This window comes from Sturnira hondurensis, unplaced genomic scaffold (genome assembly GCF_014824575.4).
Source record: "Sturnira hondurensis isolate 20B ecotype Veracruz unplaced genomic scaffold, ASM1482457v3 Scaffold0004271, whole genome shotgun sequence".
Taxonomy (NCBI): Eukaryota; Metazoa; Chordata; class Mammalia; order Chiroptera; family Phyllostomidae; genus Sturnira; species Sturnira hondurensis.
The window spans coordinates 8,404,076-8,423,472 of NW_028076902.1; the positions used below are offsets into that span (position 1 = coordinate 8,404,076).

At 45.7% G+C, this 19,397-nt stretch overlaps 1 protein-coding gene across 3 annotated transcripts in view; it reads left to right on the forward strand.

The window, feature by feature from the left end:
* Positions 1-19,397, forward strand: part of SLC22A23 (solute carrier family 22 member 23) — a 177,205-nt gene that overhangs the window by 104,693 nt on the left and 53,115 nt on the right. The gene's annotated exons all lie outside the window — the stretch shown is intronic.

Here is a 19,397-nt window from a genome sequence, read left to right on the forward strand (position 1 = left end):
CACGTCTTCTTCAGAACCAGGAACTCTCACAGCAGGTCATTCTGAGCAACGCCCCATGGGTATGTGATGACAGTGCCTGTGTTCATGTGGAACACAAGGACAGGGCTTCTGATCACTTAACTTCATCCTCAAGGAAGGAATGTCATGTGAAACACTATTTTAAATGGAATTACTTTAAACCTGTGTTACTTCTATTTTTTCTTTTCCAAATACTAACGTGTTCCTTCCAACCCAATCTCATCAAAACCGCAGATACCTTGGGAAAAATCCTTCGGTGACCCCCTCTCTGGCACATGGGGGGCTGTCCTTTCCCATCTGCCCCATTCATTTTTCACGTGGACGGCTTTGTACATTTGCTGTGGCAATTGTCTCCGCCTTTTTCACATGGGACTTTGAACATCGGTTTTGTCCTTTATACAATGAATCATTTAGAAAGGCTCTTATACTGTGATTAGAATTCCAGTCCCTTTGGAAGTTGCCATTCTTATGCAAAAAGTCCTCAACTTTCACAGGATTATAAACTTTAACAAAAGTCCATTTATATCAGGGTCACCTGGAACTCCAGGAGCATTTTGTTATAACCTCTGTTATGGTTGTTGAACTGTGCCACTGAATTACTATAATGTGCTGTGCCAGGCACCAGAGCAAACACGCCAGGCACTTGCCTTGGATCATCATGTTCTTTAACTCCCACACCAAGTCTTCCAGGTAGCACTTCTCATCACTTCACAAGCCGTTCATAAGCATGTGAAGTACCTTGCTCAGTGCCACATAGCTGGTACTTGGACAGTGGAGATTCCAACCAATTTTAAAGCTTCTGCTCTTTCTGCTGCCTTCTCCAGTCTGTGTCTGTCTCGGCTAGTACTGTTTCTGCGGGACAGCCTGTAGGAAACAAGAGGAGGGAAGGTGGACTCTCGTGGAGATACTCATTTTGAATCTCAAGCATCATAAGCTTGAAAGCTGAGGCTCTCATCCCAGGAGGGATGGGGCCGGAGCTTGGGCTAGGGCAGCACCTGGGGAGTGAATGTGAAACCAGAAGAAAACTTGACTGAATCTTTGGAGACAGATCACCCTCACTCTCCACCTGTGCACCTGGTGCTGGATCATCAGACTAGGAGTGAGGGGGAGAGCGGGGGGAAAAAGCATACTAGTTTTGTTTTTGTCAGAACTTAAGAGGGGTTTTAAAGGATTCGAAAGCCTGGTCGAAGGCTGATAGGGTGTTAGTTGTAGTGGGAACAATAGCCACAAAGCTATTGTGCCACCTAAGGAATGACTAGCTACTTTCTCCCCTGGACCCTACCATTCCTTCCCCCACCCCTTCATCAGACCACCTCTGCCACATCGCTCAGGTCTCAGTCTAGGGGTCACTTCCTATACTGAGCCTGCTTAGATCCCCAAGCTCTCTTTCTGGAGCTCTTGCCTTGGGTTCTCTCTTGCCCCTTACTGTCCAGCTGGTTACTCTTGGTGGAATAGTGACTGTGGGCAGAAAGGGCGAACAGTCTCAGACAAAATAAGAAATTCAAAAGGCTGCGTCTTGTAAGATTGAGCTTATCTTAATGCTACCACTAATTTTGCACAGACTTTTAATTCTCTAACAGTGTTTTTTTAGAATTATGACAAAAACAACCACACAATTATGAAGTGTTACCATTTTAAGGATGTAATAGTAGGGGAGAAAAACTTTTTCCTGTGCACTCTCAGGTTCAGTACATGGGGCCCTGTAAATTAAACCAACAAACGAGATTAGCAAGAGAAAAGGCAAACAAATTTTATTTGAGTTTAATATTTTAATTTTTATATGCACACAGGTCTCACAGAAAAGGAAGTGAAAACCTAAAGAAGCAGTTAGGCCTAAGAGCTTATATGCCATTTTAATGAAGATCAATACATTTGTGGGAAAGTGACAACACAGAGGAAAAGGGTTTAGACTTAAAGGGGTGACGAGTTGTGGAGAGGCAAATATATGGGGAAACAAATGGAAGACAAGGGCTATTTCTGTGAGCCCTTTCGGTGTTATGTGACTCAAATCCCTGTCACCCCCAGTAATAAAAGTTATCCAGTCTCCTCTCCCTGGTACCGTGGGGAAGGAGTGAGGGACACCTTCACAAAGGAGAATTTATGTCCTGCCTTTAGACTGAAAGGAAGGGTCAAGAGCTTTACTCAGGTCTATTGTTTCTCATTTGCCTTCAGCTCAAAACAGTCCTTCCACCAGAGTGGCATATTTTAGAGTGGCGTACGCTAATCTCCTTTGTAATCTTGTTTAACATTCCTTTTACGAATGAGAAAACTTAGTACCAGAGCGACTACTCATGGGTCACTGAGGCAGAGCCGAACCCGGAGTCTCGCTGTACTTTTCTCCCTCACTGGCCGCTCTACCCCTTGTAGGTTCCGCACAGGGATTGCTCATCTGGGTCCTGCCCCTTTCCCTCATCTTACCTTCTCAGCAGGGCCCATGGAGAGCCAATGGGTTATTTCCCTGAGCCTCAAATTAGAATAACACCTACCAACGAGGGAGGGCATGTGGATGAGTTTTAAACAAGATGTGTGTGAAGAACCTGGTATAGCATGAACCTACGTATGTTATTGAAAGTCTCCAAGCCTGTTCATTCAATCCGTTAAAAAGAAAAAGGTAATAATTACATACCTTGTGGCTTCCTTCCAAGAATAAAAAGAAAAATAAAAGGTGTCACATACAGTGCCTAACACACGCAAGCCCTCCCTAAGTGGTAAAAGCTGTCCCTGCAGTACCCCTCGGGAGCCCAGGTCGGGTTAGTGGAGAGCTGCGCCACCAAACAGGCTCACTAGCTTTTCTGTGGTCGGGCAGCACTGAGGAGCTCGGTGTATTCCTGTTCAGTGCAAAGAGCCAAAGAGCCCTCAGATGTTCCATTTGTGACAAGGGTTCCTGTCTTCGTGTAAAGGTGCTTAGTACATGCTGTGGTCCTTTCTTAAATGACCCTATTCTTTGACTCCCATGGAAATTCGTGCCTCTTTTGTTTTTGTTGTTTTAATCCAGCATTTACTAAGCATCTGATAGGTGCTGGATACAGTACTAGACATTAAGAAGGAGGCAGAGAGCTTCTTTTTGGCCAGAACCACCATCTTCCAGTAATTAGCCAAAATGACTTAACACAAAGGGAAAAAGGAGAGGCCCCACTCTTTGTTCTCTAGGTCTTCTAGAAAACATAGAGGTGTTCCTCTAGCCACATACATGTGAATCTGCAAGAAAGGCGGTATTGCAGACATCAAGGGACTGGGCACTGTTCAAAAAGGGAAGCCCAGCAAATGTTAGCATGGCAAAACTGGAAGAGTCTGCATTGTCACCGAGCATGTGGTGGGCATTGTTGTAAACACACAAGGACAGGGTTCTTGCCAGGAGAATTAATATACAAATTGGTCATATTAAACCCTCTAAGACTCAAAATAGCTTCCTAAAACATGTGAAGGAAAATGATCAGAAAAAGAAGGAAGTCAAAAACAAAGGGTTCAGCTGAAGTGTCAGCCTGCTCAGCCTGGAGAAGGACACTGTGTGAGAACCAATGAAAAGGAACCTGAGTCATTCAAATCCATTCCCTGTGAATTAATGACATGATAAATGTGGAAAAAAATAAGACTTCTGTACTGATAAGAAGAAGGAGGAGAAGAAGAATGCAGAGGAGACCAAGCATGGTTTTCATTCTCAAGGGGCTCATGGTTGTGTGGGGCACATGACAGGTACAAGGGAAGGGGAAGCCGAGGTTCTAGAATGTGGCTATGGAGTGCTGTAGGGTCCAGAGGGAGGAGGTTACATCTGGCCTGGCGGTTGGTAGTTGATGGAGAAAGGTGTGGGAGGAGCTGATCCTTAATGGGGGGAAGGGGTTTTGGTGGACAGAGGCAGAGGGGCTGGGAGTGGCAGGCAGTATAAGGTTTGGAACAATACGATTTGCCAAGAACATCAAGTTATGTGAAGACAGCAGAGAGCGAGAAGGGAAACAGGGCCGGGGTGAAATCAGAGAGAACCGTTAATAGCATGCTCAGGATTGGGACTTGGCTTGGCATTTTGAGGAATGCTGAAATATAGCAGAGCTGCACTTTAGGGGCAGTAATCTGTCAGCAGTGTTGGGTGAATTAAAGGGAACACCTCCTGGAAAGCTATTGGAGCAGTGCAGGTGAGCAATGATATTTGTGGGTATGACGATGGAGGAGGAAACATGTGGTGAGGCCCTGTCTCCTCCCTCCAGCCACCTGGAGTAGATGTTTGGGTGGACTTTTGGGTTCCCAGTTTGTTGGGAACATTTACTTAACTGCTGAGTTGGGTGAGGTGCAGGTCTCTGGGTGTGCATTTCACACTGCTTCCTGCAGCCACTGTCGGGGTACAGCAGAGCAGCACTTTAATGTAGTGCTCCCCAGGTCCAGGCGGGAGTCCTTGGGGTTCGAACTTCATACATTTTAGAGAGAGAGCCCCCCCCACCAAGGGGATACATACCTCTCACTTCCAGGAGAGAAGGAGGCCCCTGACTAAGGTTTGTTTGTATGCTTGCTTGCTTTTAAGATTTTATTTACTTATTTTTAGAGAGGAGGAAGAGAGGGAGAGAAACATCAATGTGTGAGAGAAATATCAATTGCTTGCCTCTCGCATGCACCCCAATCGAGGACCCAGCCCAAAAGCCAGGCATGTGCCCCAACCAGGAGTGGACTTGGCAACCTTAGGTCGCTTTGCAGGATGACGCCCAACCAACTGAGCCATGCCAGTCAGGCCCTGACTAACGTTTTAAGAGGGTAAGTGGCTGCCTTAAGGCCACACAGCTGAGTAAGCGGGGATCACAGAAGGGCTTTGTCCTGTACTGTGAACTCGAACTGAGCTGTGAGGAGTTGACGTCCACAGTGGCAATTTAAGCAGAGGAGTATTCTGTTACTTGATGGTAATAAGCGTGTTGCTCACCAAGCCCACACTGTTTGCATAGCAGGGCATGTGTGTGTGGGTGTGGTAAATGCAGCGTGACCCTTGGACCCCCCTGGATGGGACTGCAGACTCGTGCCCTCAGAGGCTTTGTCCCCAATTGGGACAAGAGGCTTTGCCACAGAGGGGGCATCATCGCTTAAGTCCCAGGGCAGGACTTGGCTGAGACCTATTGCTCTGTAGTGTCCAAACTCTCATCCCATCTAACCCTCATGTGCAGCACTTCCAAAGCTGATGTGTCATGGAACAAGTTCTGTCAGAAGCAAGATGGCCCTGGGACAGGGTGGCACTGGGTCTTAGAGCATGTCAGATCCTGCTGCTGCGGCTGCTAAGGCCACACTGTTTCTCTTGGGTGAGGAGGAAAAGTTTGTATTGCTCCTCCTGGCCAATATATCCCCTCACCAAGGACCTGTCTCTTGAAAATCCCTTCCAGTGGCTGACTCCCTGACCCTTGGTTTAGTTGGCTGATGTCGTTAGGTTGAAATAGCACAGAGGGGTTTCCTGATTTGGTGGAGGAGGAGAGAGCTAATTTTAACTGCCTTATGTCACATCAAGTTTGCTTCTTGTTTTTATTGGAATCTCTCTTTAAAAATAAACTAGAAGTAATCCGAGTGACTTGTGTTCTGCAGACATGAAGTGCCCCAGGCTCAGAATTCATGTCTTGCTTTTGCTACCAACTAACTCTTATGACCTTATTTTCCCCTTCAGTAAAATGAGCAGGTTGGGTGAGGCTTAGCGTCTGCGGGCTGGCAGCGCGTGGCCAGATCCTGACCCTCAGCATGTATTTTGTGACCTAGACAGTGTTTTATTTTCTAATTGAATTTAAAGACCTTTAAACTCGGCGATTTGCCACAGGCCCCACCCCTAACACCAGGTCAGTTTGGCACATTTCTTATCTGCCTGGTATTTGACTCTGCCAGCCCCGGTGGGTGTTCTCGGGGTTTCCTTTCAGCTGAAATAGTCTGAGAATTGAATTTCTTTGCAACTTCAGGTCTTTTATGCCTCTGCCTGACTTGCTTTTTGGACATTGGAAGAATTTTCTTCCATGGAAAAAAGAATCACATGTCAGTAGGCCAACAGGTGTTGTAAGCTGTAGTATTGTTTGGTTTGTTTTATTTTTATATGCCAGTGCTGCAAAGGGGTTGTCAGTTATGGGGTCTCAGGGTCAATGTGTGTGAAGCTCTGCCTACGGTGTTCAGAGCACTGTTTTTCAAACTGCGTGCCCCGAACCAGCAGCGTCACCTGGGAATCTGTGACACATGCAGACACGTGTGATTCTGGGGCCCTGCCTGGACCCTTACAACCTCCAGGGGTGAGGCCCAGGAATCTGTGTTTTGTCATCTCTAAAATGGGGTTTTAAAATGATACCTACCTCGTAGGGTTATTAGGAGGATTAAATGATGGAATATTTGTAAAGTGGTTCAGTGGTTCTTACACTTGGGAACCATAGAGTCACTGCAGAGTTTTTTAATACAGATTCCTGGGCCCAACCCCAGGTTTCAATTTAGTGGGCCTGGAGAAGGGCCCTAGGAACACAGTTCCAGAGACCCTTATCACTCTCCCTGTGTGATAAGTCATCCAGGAGAACTTGGGGAAGTGAAAAGGGGTAGGGCTTGCTGTTTTGTATAGGGGGCCAGGCAGAGCTTCCCTGGTAAGGTGACTCTTGGACAGAGACCTGAAGAGAGGACAGAGCCCCACGACTTCCCCTGGAGAGTACTCCAAGCACAGAGAACAGACAGTAAACGCAGCCAGGAGGCCAGTGAGCTGAAGTGGAGTGACCACAGGGGACAGTGGCAGGTGATGAACTCAGAGGGATGAGAGAGGGTGGTGCGCACGTGAGGCCTCAGTCACTGTGAAGGACATTGCATCTGCTCTGAGTGCGGTGGGAGTCCCCAGAGGGTGATGGGTGTGAAGTTACTCATTATCTCCAGTGCTCCCGACTGTACTGTGCTGCCTCTTCTGAATTAGCTGTATTTCTGAGTAAAGAAAGAGCCATCAGAGGCAAATAAACATTCTTTACAAAATAATTCAAAGTAAAAAAAAAAAAACACTGTGAATGGAGGAATTACAAAATCAAATCACCATTTTTCACCTCCGGGGGAGTAATGGATATGGGCAGTCATCACCAGAAGATGCTAAAACCAGCAGGGGACATGTTGGTGAGCAGCTCCAGGGCAGGAGGCAGAGATGCCAGCACTTGAATTCCTTGATTCATCTTAGCATCATTCAGATTTGGGGCACCTCCCAGGTGCTGCTGCATGACCAACAGACCCACCCCTTAACTGTCTCATCTGGCTTCACAACAAGACAATGCCATGTGGGGAGGAGAGAGGGACTTTTCTAGATTGAATGGGACCTAAGACATGTGCAACATGTGGATCTTGTTTGGTGTGGGGTCAACTTTGCCCACAAAGTCCCCCGTCCACCATGGGTGAAAGTGAAACTACCAAGACATGATTTGCTTGGGGAGGAAAGCTGGCCAATCTCTCAGAGGAGAAGGACCAAGAGCCCCTTCCTCAAGAGGCTTTTATTGGGTTCGTTTGCACAAGAATACAGGTAAGGATCAAACAATAGATAGCATTCAAAGAATTATGAGACCTTATGCTCTGTCAGGGTCAGATAGCTAAAGAGCCATAAAACTTTGAGGAACAAACATCTTGCTTGGACCCTTATCATTTAAATGAGAGCATTCTAAACAAAGCAGGTTTCACAGGATTTTACATATTCTTTCTTAGGCCTGATCACCCCGGATCCCGCTCTAGCCAGGCAAGGGGCTGCATCACCTCCTCCATCACAGATTTTCAGGCTTAAGTGGATTAGAGCCAGGAAGCACTTCTCCCAAATGGAAATGGGGACTCAGTCTATGTCGGAATAGCCAGGGGGCAAGGGTCCATCACTCCCTCTTTGCTGCAGCCCCCTGAGTCCTTCCATGATGGCCTCCCAAGTGATCGTGTCTGGCTTAGGTTGCCCCTCATCTGGGGGGCATAGACTACATGTTGAGGGCAGGGGACAAGCTCTGTCTCCTTAGTGGCTCATATTCCGGAGGTCGCTCACTCAGTCTTAGCCATGGGGGTCAGTTACAACTCCTGAAACCAGGCAGAGTGGTTCCCAACGGTTTGGACCTGATTTTGTTTAATATAACCATAAAGGGACTTTTTTGAGTAACTGAATTTGAACACAGACCAGATACTAAGTACTATGAAATAATTATTAATTCTGTTACATGTGATGATGGTATTGTCTTTGTGTAAGAAAATGCCCTTTTTGTAGTGGGACCTATATTTATATTTAGAAATGAAATGACAGGATTTCAAGAATTTGATTTAAAATATTACAGGAAAAAGTGAAAGAGAGAAAAGAGGCAAAGGAACTAAGAGAAGCAAAATACTGATAATTGCTAACCCTAGTAGATGCAATATAGGTAGTTATTAAGCTATTCTGTCTTTGTGAATATATGAACTTTCAAAAGAAAAGGTTTTTTTAACAGTATGGAATTTTCTAAGAAAACTAAAAATGAACGTGCCGTTTGACCCAGCAATTCCACTACTGGAATTGTATCCTAAGAACCCCAAAACACCAATCCCAAAGAACCTGTGCACCCCAGTGTTCATAGCAGCACAATTTACAATAGCCAAGAGTTGGAAGCAACCTAGATGCCCATCGGTAAATAAATGGATCAAAAAACTATGGTACATTTACACAGTGGAATTCTGTGCAGCAGAAAGAAAGAAGGAGCTACTACCCTTTGCAACATCATGGATGGAACTGGAAAGCATTATGCTGAGTGAAATAAGCCAGGTGGTGAAAGACAAATATCATATGATCTCACCTTTAACCAGAAGCTAAACAACAAAACAAACAAGCAAGCAAAATATGACCAAAGACACTGAAATACAAAACAGGCTGACAGGGACCATAGGGGAGAGGGGAGAGAATCACAGGGGAAAAGCGGAAGGATTCACAGAAACTAGTATAAAGGACACGTGGACAATAACTAAGGTGGGGGGTGGAAATGGGAGGGAGGTGGGAAGGACTGGGGGCGGGGGGGCAGGGCTGGGAATATAAGACAGAAAACTGTACTTGAACAATATTTTTAAGTTTCAAGACGACAATAAAAGGATTATATATAAAATTAAAAAAGTAAAAGGTTTTTTAATGCAAATGCAAGAGAAGATGGAAAAATAAGAAAACAGAAAAGAAAAACCTTGTTTAGAACCACAACGTTGCTGATAATTCTTCCCTGTGTAGAAAAATTATGCCAAAAAGTGAAATGCATTCACTATTGCTAGCTGTTACATAGTAATGATACTATGAACTATTGTTGAAATATATTCTGTTTATCACATACCCTGATTGCTTGCCAAGCTCATAAAATAACAATATTAACAACACCGATGATGAGAAATAGCAGTTTGTAACGCTCCCTGCCTCGGACATTCTGGGGAAGCTGAGAGCACACTGCCGTCGGGCAGAGTTGGGACCACCCTCCTTGGAAGGCCTGAGGCTTCCATTTGCTCCAGGGGTAGTCAGTGTGTTTGATTCATGGAATGCACAGTGTCATGGAAAATGAAGACTATGGACTTTTACTTAGGAACTGGCTGCTGGAAAACCTGGATGCTAATTTCCAAAGTGTGTTCTTGACGCTAAAACCACTCATGTTCTGTGTCTGCTCCTTCATTTAGCTTGGAAATGCTCAGCCAACTTAAAATGCGAAGACTTCTGCAAACTTGAAGTTATTCTGATGCTTGAAGTCATTTCTCTCCTTGGATATTTCTTCTCTTATTAAATATAGTATATTGATAGTAAATTCATAAGTGTGTACTACTGAATACCATTCACTATTTTTAAGCAGAAGAGATTGCTGAGCAGAGAGATCAGGTTTAAATCCCTATTCCTCATTTTGAGGAATTGCAATATTAGTTCAAAGAAAAAAAATAAGATGGTAGAAAGAACTTATCTGGAAAGGAAACTGCACTTTATGGGTCATATTGGGGAGCTGGGTTTTATGGTCACCAAATTTTATCAGCATATGAATATGTGGACCATGATGAGCTCCATGTATAAAAAGATTGGGTTCTTGAGGTTTACTGACCTGGCCACCCTGACTCTAACTGTTCCATTGTAGGAATCTAAGGGAAGAGGAATGCAGGTAGAGTGACTGCACTAGACAGGAAGCAGCCATCAAACGTGCTGCCTTTGACAGGTATCTGAGCCCCTGCAAGGTGCCTGACAGTGGCGGCAGCTCTCAGAGGCTCTGAGAACGAGGCTGAGCATTAGCAAAGCCAAGGGAGTCTCCCCCTCCTTAGCTATGTGATCTTGGACAGGTCACTTAATGACTCTGAGCTTCAAGATCCTCTTGTGTAACAGCACAGTCAAAAACAATCATGGAGTTGTTGGGCAGATTAAGTGAGTTTAATGCAGGAACCCTTGAGGGTTCAACCCACAGTGAGTGGCAGTTGTTACTTAGCCTGGCCCTTGAGACACGATACATACTCAGCAGCTAATTCATTCGGTACCTCTGCATCTGAGCATTGAAATGCCCATGTCCCCATGTCTGCCGGTCACTGGAATGTCATAGGTAGGAAATATTCAAATTTTTGTAGTTTGTATTTTCCCTTTCTCTAAATGGAGAAAACAGCCTTCAGACTGTTCAGACCATTCCTTTAGGTTGGCAGGTCCTAAATTAAGAGGAAAAAGCAGTTTCTTATGGGGAAGGGAAAATTTGGAGCTATTGTGATAATAGCAACCTTTTATAGTCATACCCTAAAATGCTATTTGAGTCTACATGACTGGCAATTTCAGGCCCTCTTGGTAATTTCACAATCCCAGACCCAAAGGTCTATTTTTTTAGGACTCCTGGGGCCCTGTGTCCTTGGCCGGGGCAGTAATTAGGGATCGGCACATTCACATCCAGGCCTGGCTGAGGGAGGGCAAGTGCAATAAAGAGACAGGCTCTCAGGTGCACGGCCACAGGAGGTCAGTCAGCCAGCTGGAGCTCTGGAGTTCTTCCCCTGGCCGAGTGGGACCCCAGTGGCTCACGTTCTGCTTGGAAGGGCCCCTATCAGCCTCCATGTGGGTGTCAGCAGCCCCAAGGCTGAGAGGGAGCCAGGCTGGAGGAAGCAAGTGCCCAAGTGAGGCAGGCGGCATTGCCAACCCGTTGGTCTCGCAGGTGAGGTTGGGGGATGCCATGGAGAAAGCAGGGCTTTCTTCAATTCAGGGAAATTCTACTCCGGGATTGCAATGCACTTCCGAACTATCTGATTGATAAAAGAGGAGGCTTAGTCTGAAAGGTTGGTGACTTTGGAAAGGTGGCCTCTGTGAGTGATGTTTGTACTTGCCACAGGGCCGTGCAGTTTGGTGGCAGTGGCCCAGGAGCCTTGGTGTGGCTTTGCTCCTTTTTGCGGCTGGCCGAGCTGTTCAGCAGTGCCCCGTGTTTTGATGGGTTTCTCAGTCTCTGGGCCATCCCAGGAATAGTGTTTCATTGCAGTGCTCAACTACAGTTTGGGGAGACACTGCCCTCTCCTGAGCCTGTTTTGGCCCCTCCTCCAGTGGGCAGTTCAGGCCCCTCTTGTGCGGAGCAGTGTCCTGCGTCCAGCAGAGTGTCCTGGGAAGTGCAGCCAGGGAAACTGCAAGGACTGGCTTTTCTTCTAAAGTCCATTGTACAGTGAAAGGTTCTGAATCTTTGCTGAGCTTACTAGGAAGAGTGTGTGCTTTTATCAGCTTAGAGGCATTTTTCTCCTGCATTCAGATCTCTCTGTTTCTTTGGTGGAGTCTAATCTAGGAATTTGTGAGGGGGGAGAGGTGGGTCTGGGTGTGAGTTTCCTGGCCAGAGTGAAGTGCCACAGGAGGAGGCAGGTAGCAGGAAGAGAGGGACAGCTGGTGCCTGCCCCCGCACAACCTCCACTGGGGCAAAGACCCTTACCCAGAAGAGATTCTTCTTCCTTTCAAGTAACCTTATCAGCTTTCCCTGAGTAGCAAGGGCTATTAAAAAATAAGAATCCTGTCATATGGTGCTTGTACACCATATCATTCTGTCATTTCTGGCCAAGTTTTGTCTAACACACAGGGCAATTTAGGTCCCGTGTGGAAGAACTTGGCTCACTGGAGCTAGTCTCTTGGTGACATGGCCCACTCAGGGCCGTACTGAGGGCCTTACTGAGGTCTATAAGGATAGCTGCAAACCGGAAGCCCTCTACAGAGGTTAGATATGTACCAGCATGGATCCGGTGCAGTTACTGCCTACTCCATAGACCAGGGAACAGGAGCACAGAGAGTTTGAGTGACTTCCCCTGGCCTGGAAGAGTCAGGAAAGGAATTCGACCCCCACTGTCCACCCACAGTCTGGGCCTCAGGCTCTCCCTTGCAGAGCACATTCCTTGTTCTCTGGTGTAAATAGTGTCAGTCAGATTCGTATGTTCCTTTGTTACTAGACAGCTCCGATCAGAAGAATCCTGTGGGCAATTTTTTTTCAATCCTCACCCTAGGATATATTTATTGTTTTGAGAGAGAGAGAGAGAGAGAGAGAGAGAAACATCAATTGGTTGCCTCCCATACACAGCCCAAACAGGATTCAAACCTACAACCTAGGTATGCACCCTGACCAGGGATTGAACCCACAACCTTTTGATGTATGGGACAACACTCCAACCAACTGAACCACCCAGGGTGTGTGGGCTATTTTAGACGTGTTAGGAATACTTAGCAATTCCAAAAAAATAGAGATGTCAGCATATGCACATATACAATTTTATAAAAATATATTTAAGAAAGATAAGGATTGTGTTTTATCTACTTACATATTATAGAAAAATGGGACGTGTCTTTTTAAGACTGGTTTCAATTTTTTTAACTAAATAACCACAATTCCCAAATACAGTCAACAGATAAGTATTCTGTTGGGGGTTGGGGAGGTGGGAAGAGAATGTTAAAGCCCCATTCCCTAATTGGTATTTCTGGCAGGCACATACCTTAGATACTGAAGCAGGGTGAGTCCTGCCAGCACAGAACTCCGACTCTTACCCAGAGCCCTGGCCCAAAAGCTTCAGCGTGAGTGCCTCTGCCCAAAGTGCGGCTCCTGTCCAGCTCTGCCGCCCTCATCTGAGGGTTGTGAGCTACAAGTCACCTCTGCCTGCCAGTGCTGAGGTAGGCTCAGCTTTATGTGAACAGGAGTCTTTTTTTAATGAAGTCGTATTGATATAAGCAAGGAGTTTCTAAAATCATTATTTGGCATTGAATAAGCAAAACCGTAGGCCTTTATTTATTTATTTTTTGCAAGTTGATGATTGGCTTTTTTTTTAAATCCTCACCAAAGGATATATTTGTTGATTTTAGAGAGAGAGGAAGGGGGGGATAGAGAGAAACACTGATGGCAGAGAGAAACATCAATCAGTCGCCTCCATACGTACCCCTACTGGTTATCGAACCCGTGACCTAGGCATGTACCCTGACGGGGATTGAATCTGCAAACTTTTTCGTGCATGGGATGATGCTCCAACCAACTGGCAACCTGGCCGGGGCAAAACTGTAGGCTTTTACAATCCATCAAGGCCAGCACGGTTGACAAAGGTGAGTAAATGAGGAGACAAAGCCTTTGGTATTGGCTAAAGGGCAGTATTTTGTGTGTTGAGGTTCTTGGAGGATGTGTTCAGAGGTGTTTTCTGGAAGGACTTTGTTTTTCTCTTTAATGGTCACCTGACTTGGGTTCCTCTTGTAGCACTGCCCACTTAGCCAGGTTCCCGAAGAGGTGCCCTGCCACCGGCCCATGGAGTTTGTAGGCACTGTACTGTAGAGCTCCTGGTTCAGCGGCAACAGTGCAGCTGGGTTCGGAGCCACCCGGGCTCACCCTTGGAACTCTGCATCCTCAAAACCTTTTATTCAGACCACACGGCTACCATATTTTTTGGACTATAAAATGCACCTCCCCCTCCCCCGGCTAAATTTGGGAGGGATAATGATTGTTAATGCTGCTGTTGAGTTCTTTTTACATTTACACTGGTGAAATATTATGTTATTAAATATTTGACCACATTTTTTTGCTTCAAATTTTTTTTCCTATTTTCCTCCTCTAAAACCTAGGTGTGTCTCATGGTCCAAAAAATATGGTAATTTCAGCTACTTGTGCTTTGATGCCATCACTTTAAGTGGGAGAGTGTTTGAAATGTAGTCCATATGCATATTTAAGGCCTCTTAGCAGCTCTTGTGTAGGATCATGGAGTTTGCGAGCTGGGTGGGGCCTTGGAGAGCTGTTTGCTCCCTTTTCAGATTGGCCCTCAGATTCCTGGTGGGTAAGAGCACCCTCTCTCTAACCTTTCTGCTGCCCAAATACAGGTAAACGCCATCACGGTTTTTCCTACTATTGCAGAATTAATGAAATCCTTTCCAAACTCTGAAGTTTAATGTTAACCCTTCAGCTGTCTTCTTTCTGCCTTGCTCCCCTCTGCCTGAGCTACATATCCTGGCCAGTTCTCAGTGCCGTTTTGTCATCTAATCCGAGGGACCTATCTAAGGGCCATGTACGTATTTAACAGAGAAGGTAGAACAATGCCTGCCACCTGCATGGGTTTTGACTTAGATGCCCCCTGAGCTTGGCAGTGCTCTGTGCAGGGAATGGTGTCCAGGCTGCCCTGGGAAAAGAAGCAGTGCCAGGAGGTGTGGGAAGGCGCAGCAGCCAGCAGAGTGAGCAACTTCTGAGACAGGGCTATGTGACCTGGTGTGGGTGCAAGAAGCCAGAACCAGGTGGAGATAGACAGGAAGGGACTTTCTACAAGGAGCTGCCTTATGCGGTTATGGCGGCAGGTTGGGCAGATCTGAACTCTTTGGGACAGGCCGGTGGGAAGGGCAGCTGGAAGTCAGGCACAGGGTGAAGCTGCCATCCACAGACAGCATGCGTTTGTCTTCCTCAAGGAATCCTCAGCTCTGTTTTGAAGGCCTTACAACTGTTTGGGTCAGGCCCTCCTAGATTATCTAGGATAACCTATTTAGTCAGTCACAATCAACTGACTATGGATGTCAGTCTCATCTACAAAATACGTTGGCAACAACACCTAGATTACTATTAATAGACTACCGGGGAACTGTAGTTTAGCAACACTGACACAGCAAACTGACCTGCACACCTTCCTTTGAGGAGTGACTATCAACTTTTCTCTGGCCCGCTGGTGATGACCCCGAGGCTTCACTGCCTCACTTCCTTCTGGTCTTGAGCTTTCTATTTCCTTCATCACCTGAAGTGGCTGATCTGGGCAGCACTATTTTCTTTTTCTCCAGGAAGATTACAAGAATCTGAAGGCTTCTGAAAGCCCCCTCAAAGATCTCACATTCCCAGCACAGCTTACAGACAGGCCTCAGGGCTATACCTACACCCCATGTTCTCTGGCTGTTGTAGACATAATCCCTTTTTTCACAGTTCCAATGCCTCAGTTAAGTTTTAATTACATGCTATTTAATTCTCATAAGCTTCAGTAATTTCTGTTTATCGACAAAGTCTATCAAGCTTGTAAGAATACCTTGTAAGCCTTCTCCATTAATGTGTTAGGGGAAAAGTAATTTTTTTAAATATATTTTATTGATTATGCTATTACTGTTGTCCCATTGTTCCCCCTTTATTCCCCCAACCCTGCACACCCCCTCCCACCCATATTCCCCCCCTTTAGTTTGTGTCCATGGGTCATACATATAAGTTCTTTGGCTTCTACATTTCCTATACTATTCTTAACCTCCTCCTGTCTATTTTCTACCTACCATCTATGCTACTTATTCTCTGTAACTGTTCCCCTTCTCTCTCCCTCCCATTCCCCCACTGATAACCCTCCACATGATCTCCATTTCTGTGATTCTGATCCTGTTTTAGTTGTTTGCTTAGTTTCCTTTTGTTTTTGTTTTAGGTGTGTTTGCTAATAACTGTGTTTGGTTGTCATTTTACTGTTCACACTTTTATCTTCTTTTTCCTAGATAAGTCTCTTTAACATTTCATATAATAAGGGCTTAATAATGATGAACTCCTTTAACTTGACCTTATCCAGGAAGCACTTTATCTGTCCTTCCATTATAAATGATAGTTTTGCTGGATAGAGTAATTTTGGCTGTATGTCCTTGCCTTTCATGACTTAGAATACTTCTTTCCAGGACCTTTTTGAGAAATCAGCTGATGGTGTTATGGGGACTCCTTTGTAGGTAACTGTCTCCTTTCCTCTTGCTGCTTTTAAGATTCTCTACTTATCTTTAATCTTGGCTAGTATAATTATGATGTGCCTTGGTGTGTTCCTCCTTGAGTCCAACTTCTTTGGGACTCTCTGAGCTTCCTGGATTTCCTGGAAGTCTGTTTCCTTTGCCAAATCAGGGAAGTTCCCCTTTATTATTTGTTCAAATAAGTTTTCAATTTCTTCCTCTTCCTCTTCTCCTTCTGGCACCCCTATGATTTGGATGTTGGAATGTTTAAAGATGTCCTGGAGGTTCCTAAGCCTCTCATTTTTTTTGAATTGTTTCTTCATTCTTTTCTGGTTGAATGTTTCTTTTTTCCTGTTGATTTGAGTCCCAGTTTTCTTCCCATCACTGCTGGTTCCCTATACCTTTTCCTTTATTTCACTTAGCATAGCCTTCATTTTTTCACCTAATTTGCAACCATATTCAACTAATTCTGTGAACATCCTGATTACCAGTGTTTTGAACTGTGCATCTGATAGATTGGCTATCTCTTGGTTGCTTAGTTATATTTTTTCTGGAGCTTTGATCTGTTCTTTCATTTGGGCCTTTTTTTTTTTGCCTCGATGCCCCTGTTACATAGTAAAGGGTGGAGCATTAGGTATTCACCAGGGGAGGCAACCCAGGTAACTGTGTTGTGGCGCTTTATGTCCAGGAGGGGTCCAAGAGGGAGCGATGCTGCTTGCTCAGCTCTCGGCAGGCCTTCCGTTCCCCCTCTATCCACAGCCAAATTTGGCCCTTCTGATGCTGATTCCTGGGTGGGTGGGTGGGCTTGTGTACATTCTAAGGCCCTGTGGGTCTCTGCAGTGAACTCTCCTGTGAGGCTGGGAGTTTCTCCTGCTGCCACCTCAGCCCCTACAGGTGTTTTCAGTCAGAGGTTTGAGGCTTTATTTCCCTGCACTGAAACTCTGGGTCCCGAGGTCTGTCTCATTCCCTAGTTGTTCCTCCCAGTTTATTTGCACCCAGTCCACAATCCGCTGCCTCTCCAGGTCCACCAGCCGCATCCTTGCCCTCCCTGGTCCTCCAGCCACTGCTCTGCGGCGAGTCCTCTCTGCCCAGCTGCCTGTCTCCGCCCCTTCTGCTGGTCTGGATGAATGTTTCTTCTTTAACTCCTTGGTTGTCGGGCTTCCATACAGTTTGATTTTCTGTTGGTTCTGGTTGTTTTTTGTTTTTAAATTTGTTGTTGTCCTCCTTTTGGTTGTGCAAGGAGGCACAGTGTGTCTCCCTACACCTCCATCTTGGCCAAAGCTGGGAAAAGTAATTTTGACAAAAAGGATTTTTGTTGTGGTTTTTGAGGATTTACTTAATTCTGTTTTTTAGTTGACAGATTGTTTTTAGGTTTATGAGAATCTCTAAGAAATAAAATATAATGAGAAAAAATAATATAGACTATCATTATAGGCTGTTTCTCTTTTTCAGTCTTTTTAGAACAAACAGCTCTTCCTTGAAATTCACCCAGTCAGGTGAATAATAAAGAGGTCAAATGAGACCAAAGAATGACTTGGCAATAATTGTATTATATATGCTAACCATGCATAGTATTATTACTTACAAAAGCCCACATATAGCACTTACTCTATTCAGGCCCTCTGTGCTTCTTTGATGCTTATTACAACAGCCCACTTTACAGATGACAAAACTAAGACACAGAGCTCCTAGATGGCTGAACCAGGTCACAGGCACATAAGCACTAGGGACAGGATGTGAACCCAGACTGTCTGGCTCCAGCCTCCAGGCAGTTATGCAGGTGGGGAAAGCGCTGCATGCTAGACACTTGATGTATTTTTATGTTTGAATCTATAATGCATCACCTAAGATGGTAGTTTTTTGTGACCTTTAATTGTTTTCCCTGATGAAGGGGGTGCTGCCGTAAGTGGAAATCTACTAAGATGAATTGTGGTCGACCACATTGGCAAGGAAGGGAGCTCTAAGAAGTGTTAGAAGGCAGCATGTAGCCTGGGCTTTCCACGGGTGCTGCTGAGCAGCTGACGACACAGAGCCAGGGACACCGGCTTGTGGGTGACCTGTTGTTGTTCTGCATATCCCAGGGTCTGAGTGGGTGGCTGCGTTGGGGACACCATTCCCTGCCTTTCAAGATCAAGGCCAGTAGCCTGGCCAGGAATCTATAAGCATCTCTGAAGAGTGTGAAGCATTTCACCAACTGCTCCTGTGTGCAGAGCTGAGAGCAGGCCCTTCGTGGGCAGAAAGGATCCACCTGCAACTGCAACCTCCACGCCGCCTTCCGCATGCAACTTAGGGTTGTAACCTTCTGACATATTTCTCTCTCTCTCTTCCACTTAGAGAATCTGATTTCTCATTATCCAAAAGGAACATGTGATTAATAGCATGTTTCAAGTGCCTGCAGTTCTTTGATAATTGCTTTTTTTTAATCTTTATAGCTGCCTTCAGAACATAGTTGATATCGGGCAATTTGGAAAGAATTTCTGGTACGTCAAGGCAAAAAGGTCATTACCTGCAAGTGACATACTTGTGTGATGTGTGTTTTTCCATCGCCCCTGCAGGAATGCCGAAATAGCACATGGCTGCTGGAGTGCTCTGCATTGTTCTACCTAATGAAACACAGTAAACTCTCTTCTAGGATTCCTAGCAAAAACAGAGGGAGTGGAGGGGCTGGGAAATGCTTTTATTCATTCAGCTCTCTTAGATGTGTGTGGGGCAGGCAAGAGCATCACTCCTGTTTGGGTGATGCTTTTGGTTTGGGGGAAATAGAGTTAGTTAGCTAGTGCTTCTCGGTGAGTCACCTGGGGACCTTGTTAAAGTGTGAGTGCTGATTCTGTGGGGCTGGGTGCGGCCTGAGCTCCACGGCTCTAACAAGCTCCCAGGTGATGGTGGTGCTTCAGTAACAAGGAGAGGATGGCTCGGACCGCCTATGGGAAAGGAACAAGAGAAGCCCACAGAGGAAAAGCTGCATCTGTGGAAATCATATCCACAGTAAAAATGACACATGTACTGGTCACAGCACTTCACGTGCAGCAGGAGGGGAGTGAGACGTCAGACTGGAATCTCTGTCCCCCGAGGGGCAGCTTGCCTTCATCATCCACTAACGTAGCCCGGCTTTGGAAAGTCGCCTCGTGGTCCTTGTGTGATACTGCATAGTGTGGATTAGTGTGGATTGCTGTGTGGCATCAGACATCCCAAAGGGGGTCTGTGGGAACAGAAGTGGACTTGCAGATATTTTCAGACTTCTGGCATCACGGAGGGAAGGAGAAAGGTAGTGAAATGCAATGCTTGTTGTGCCAGC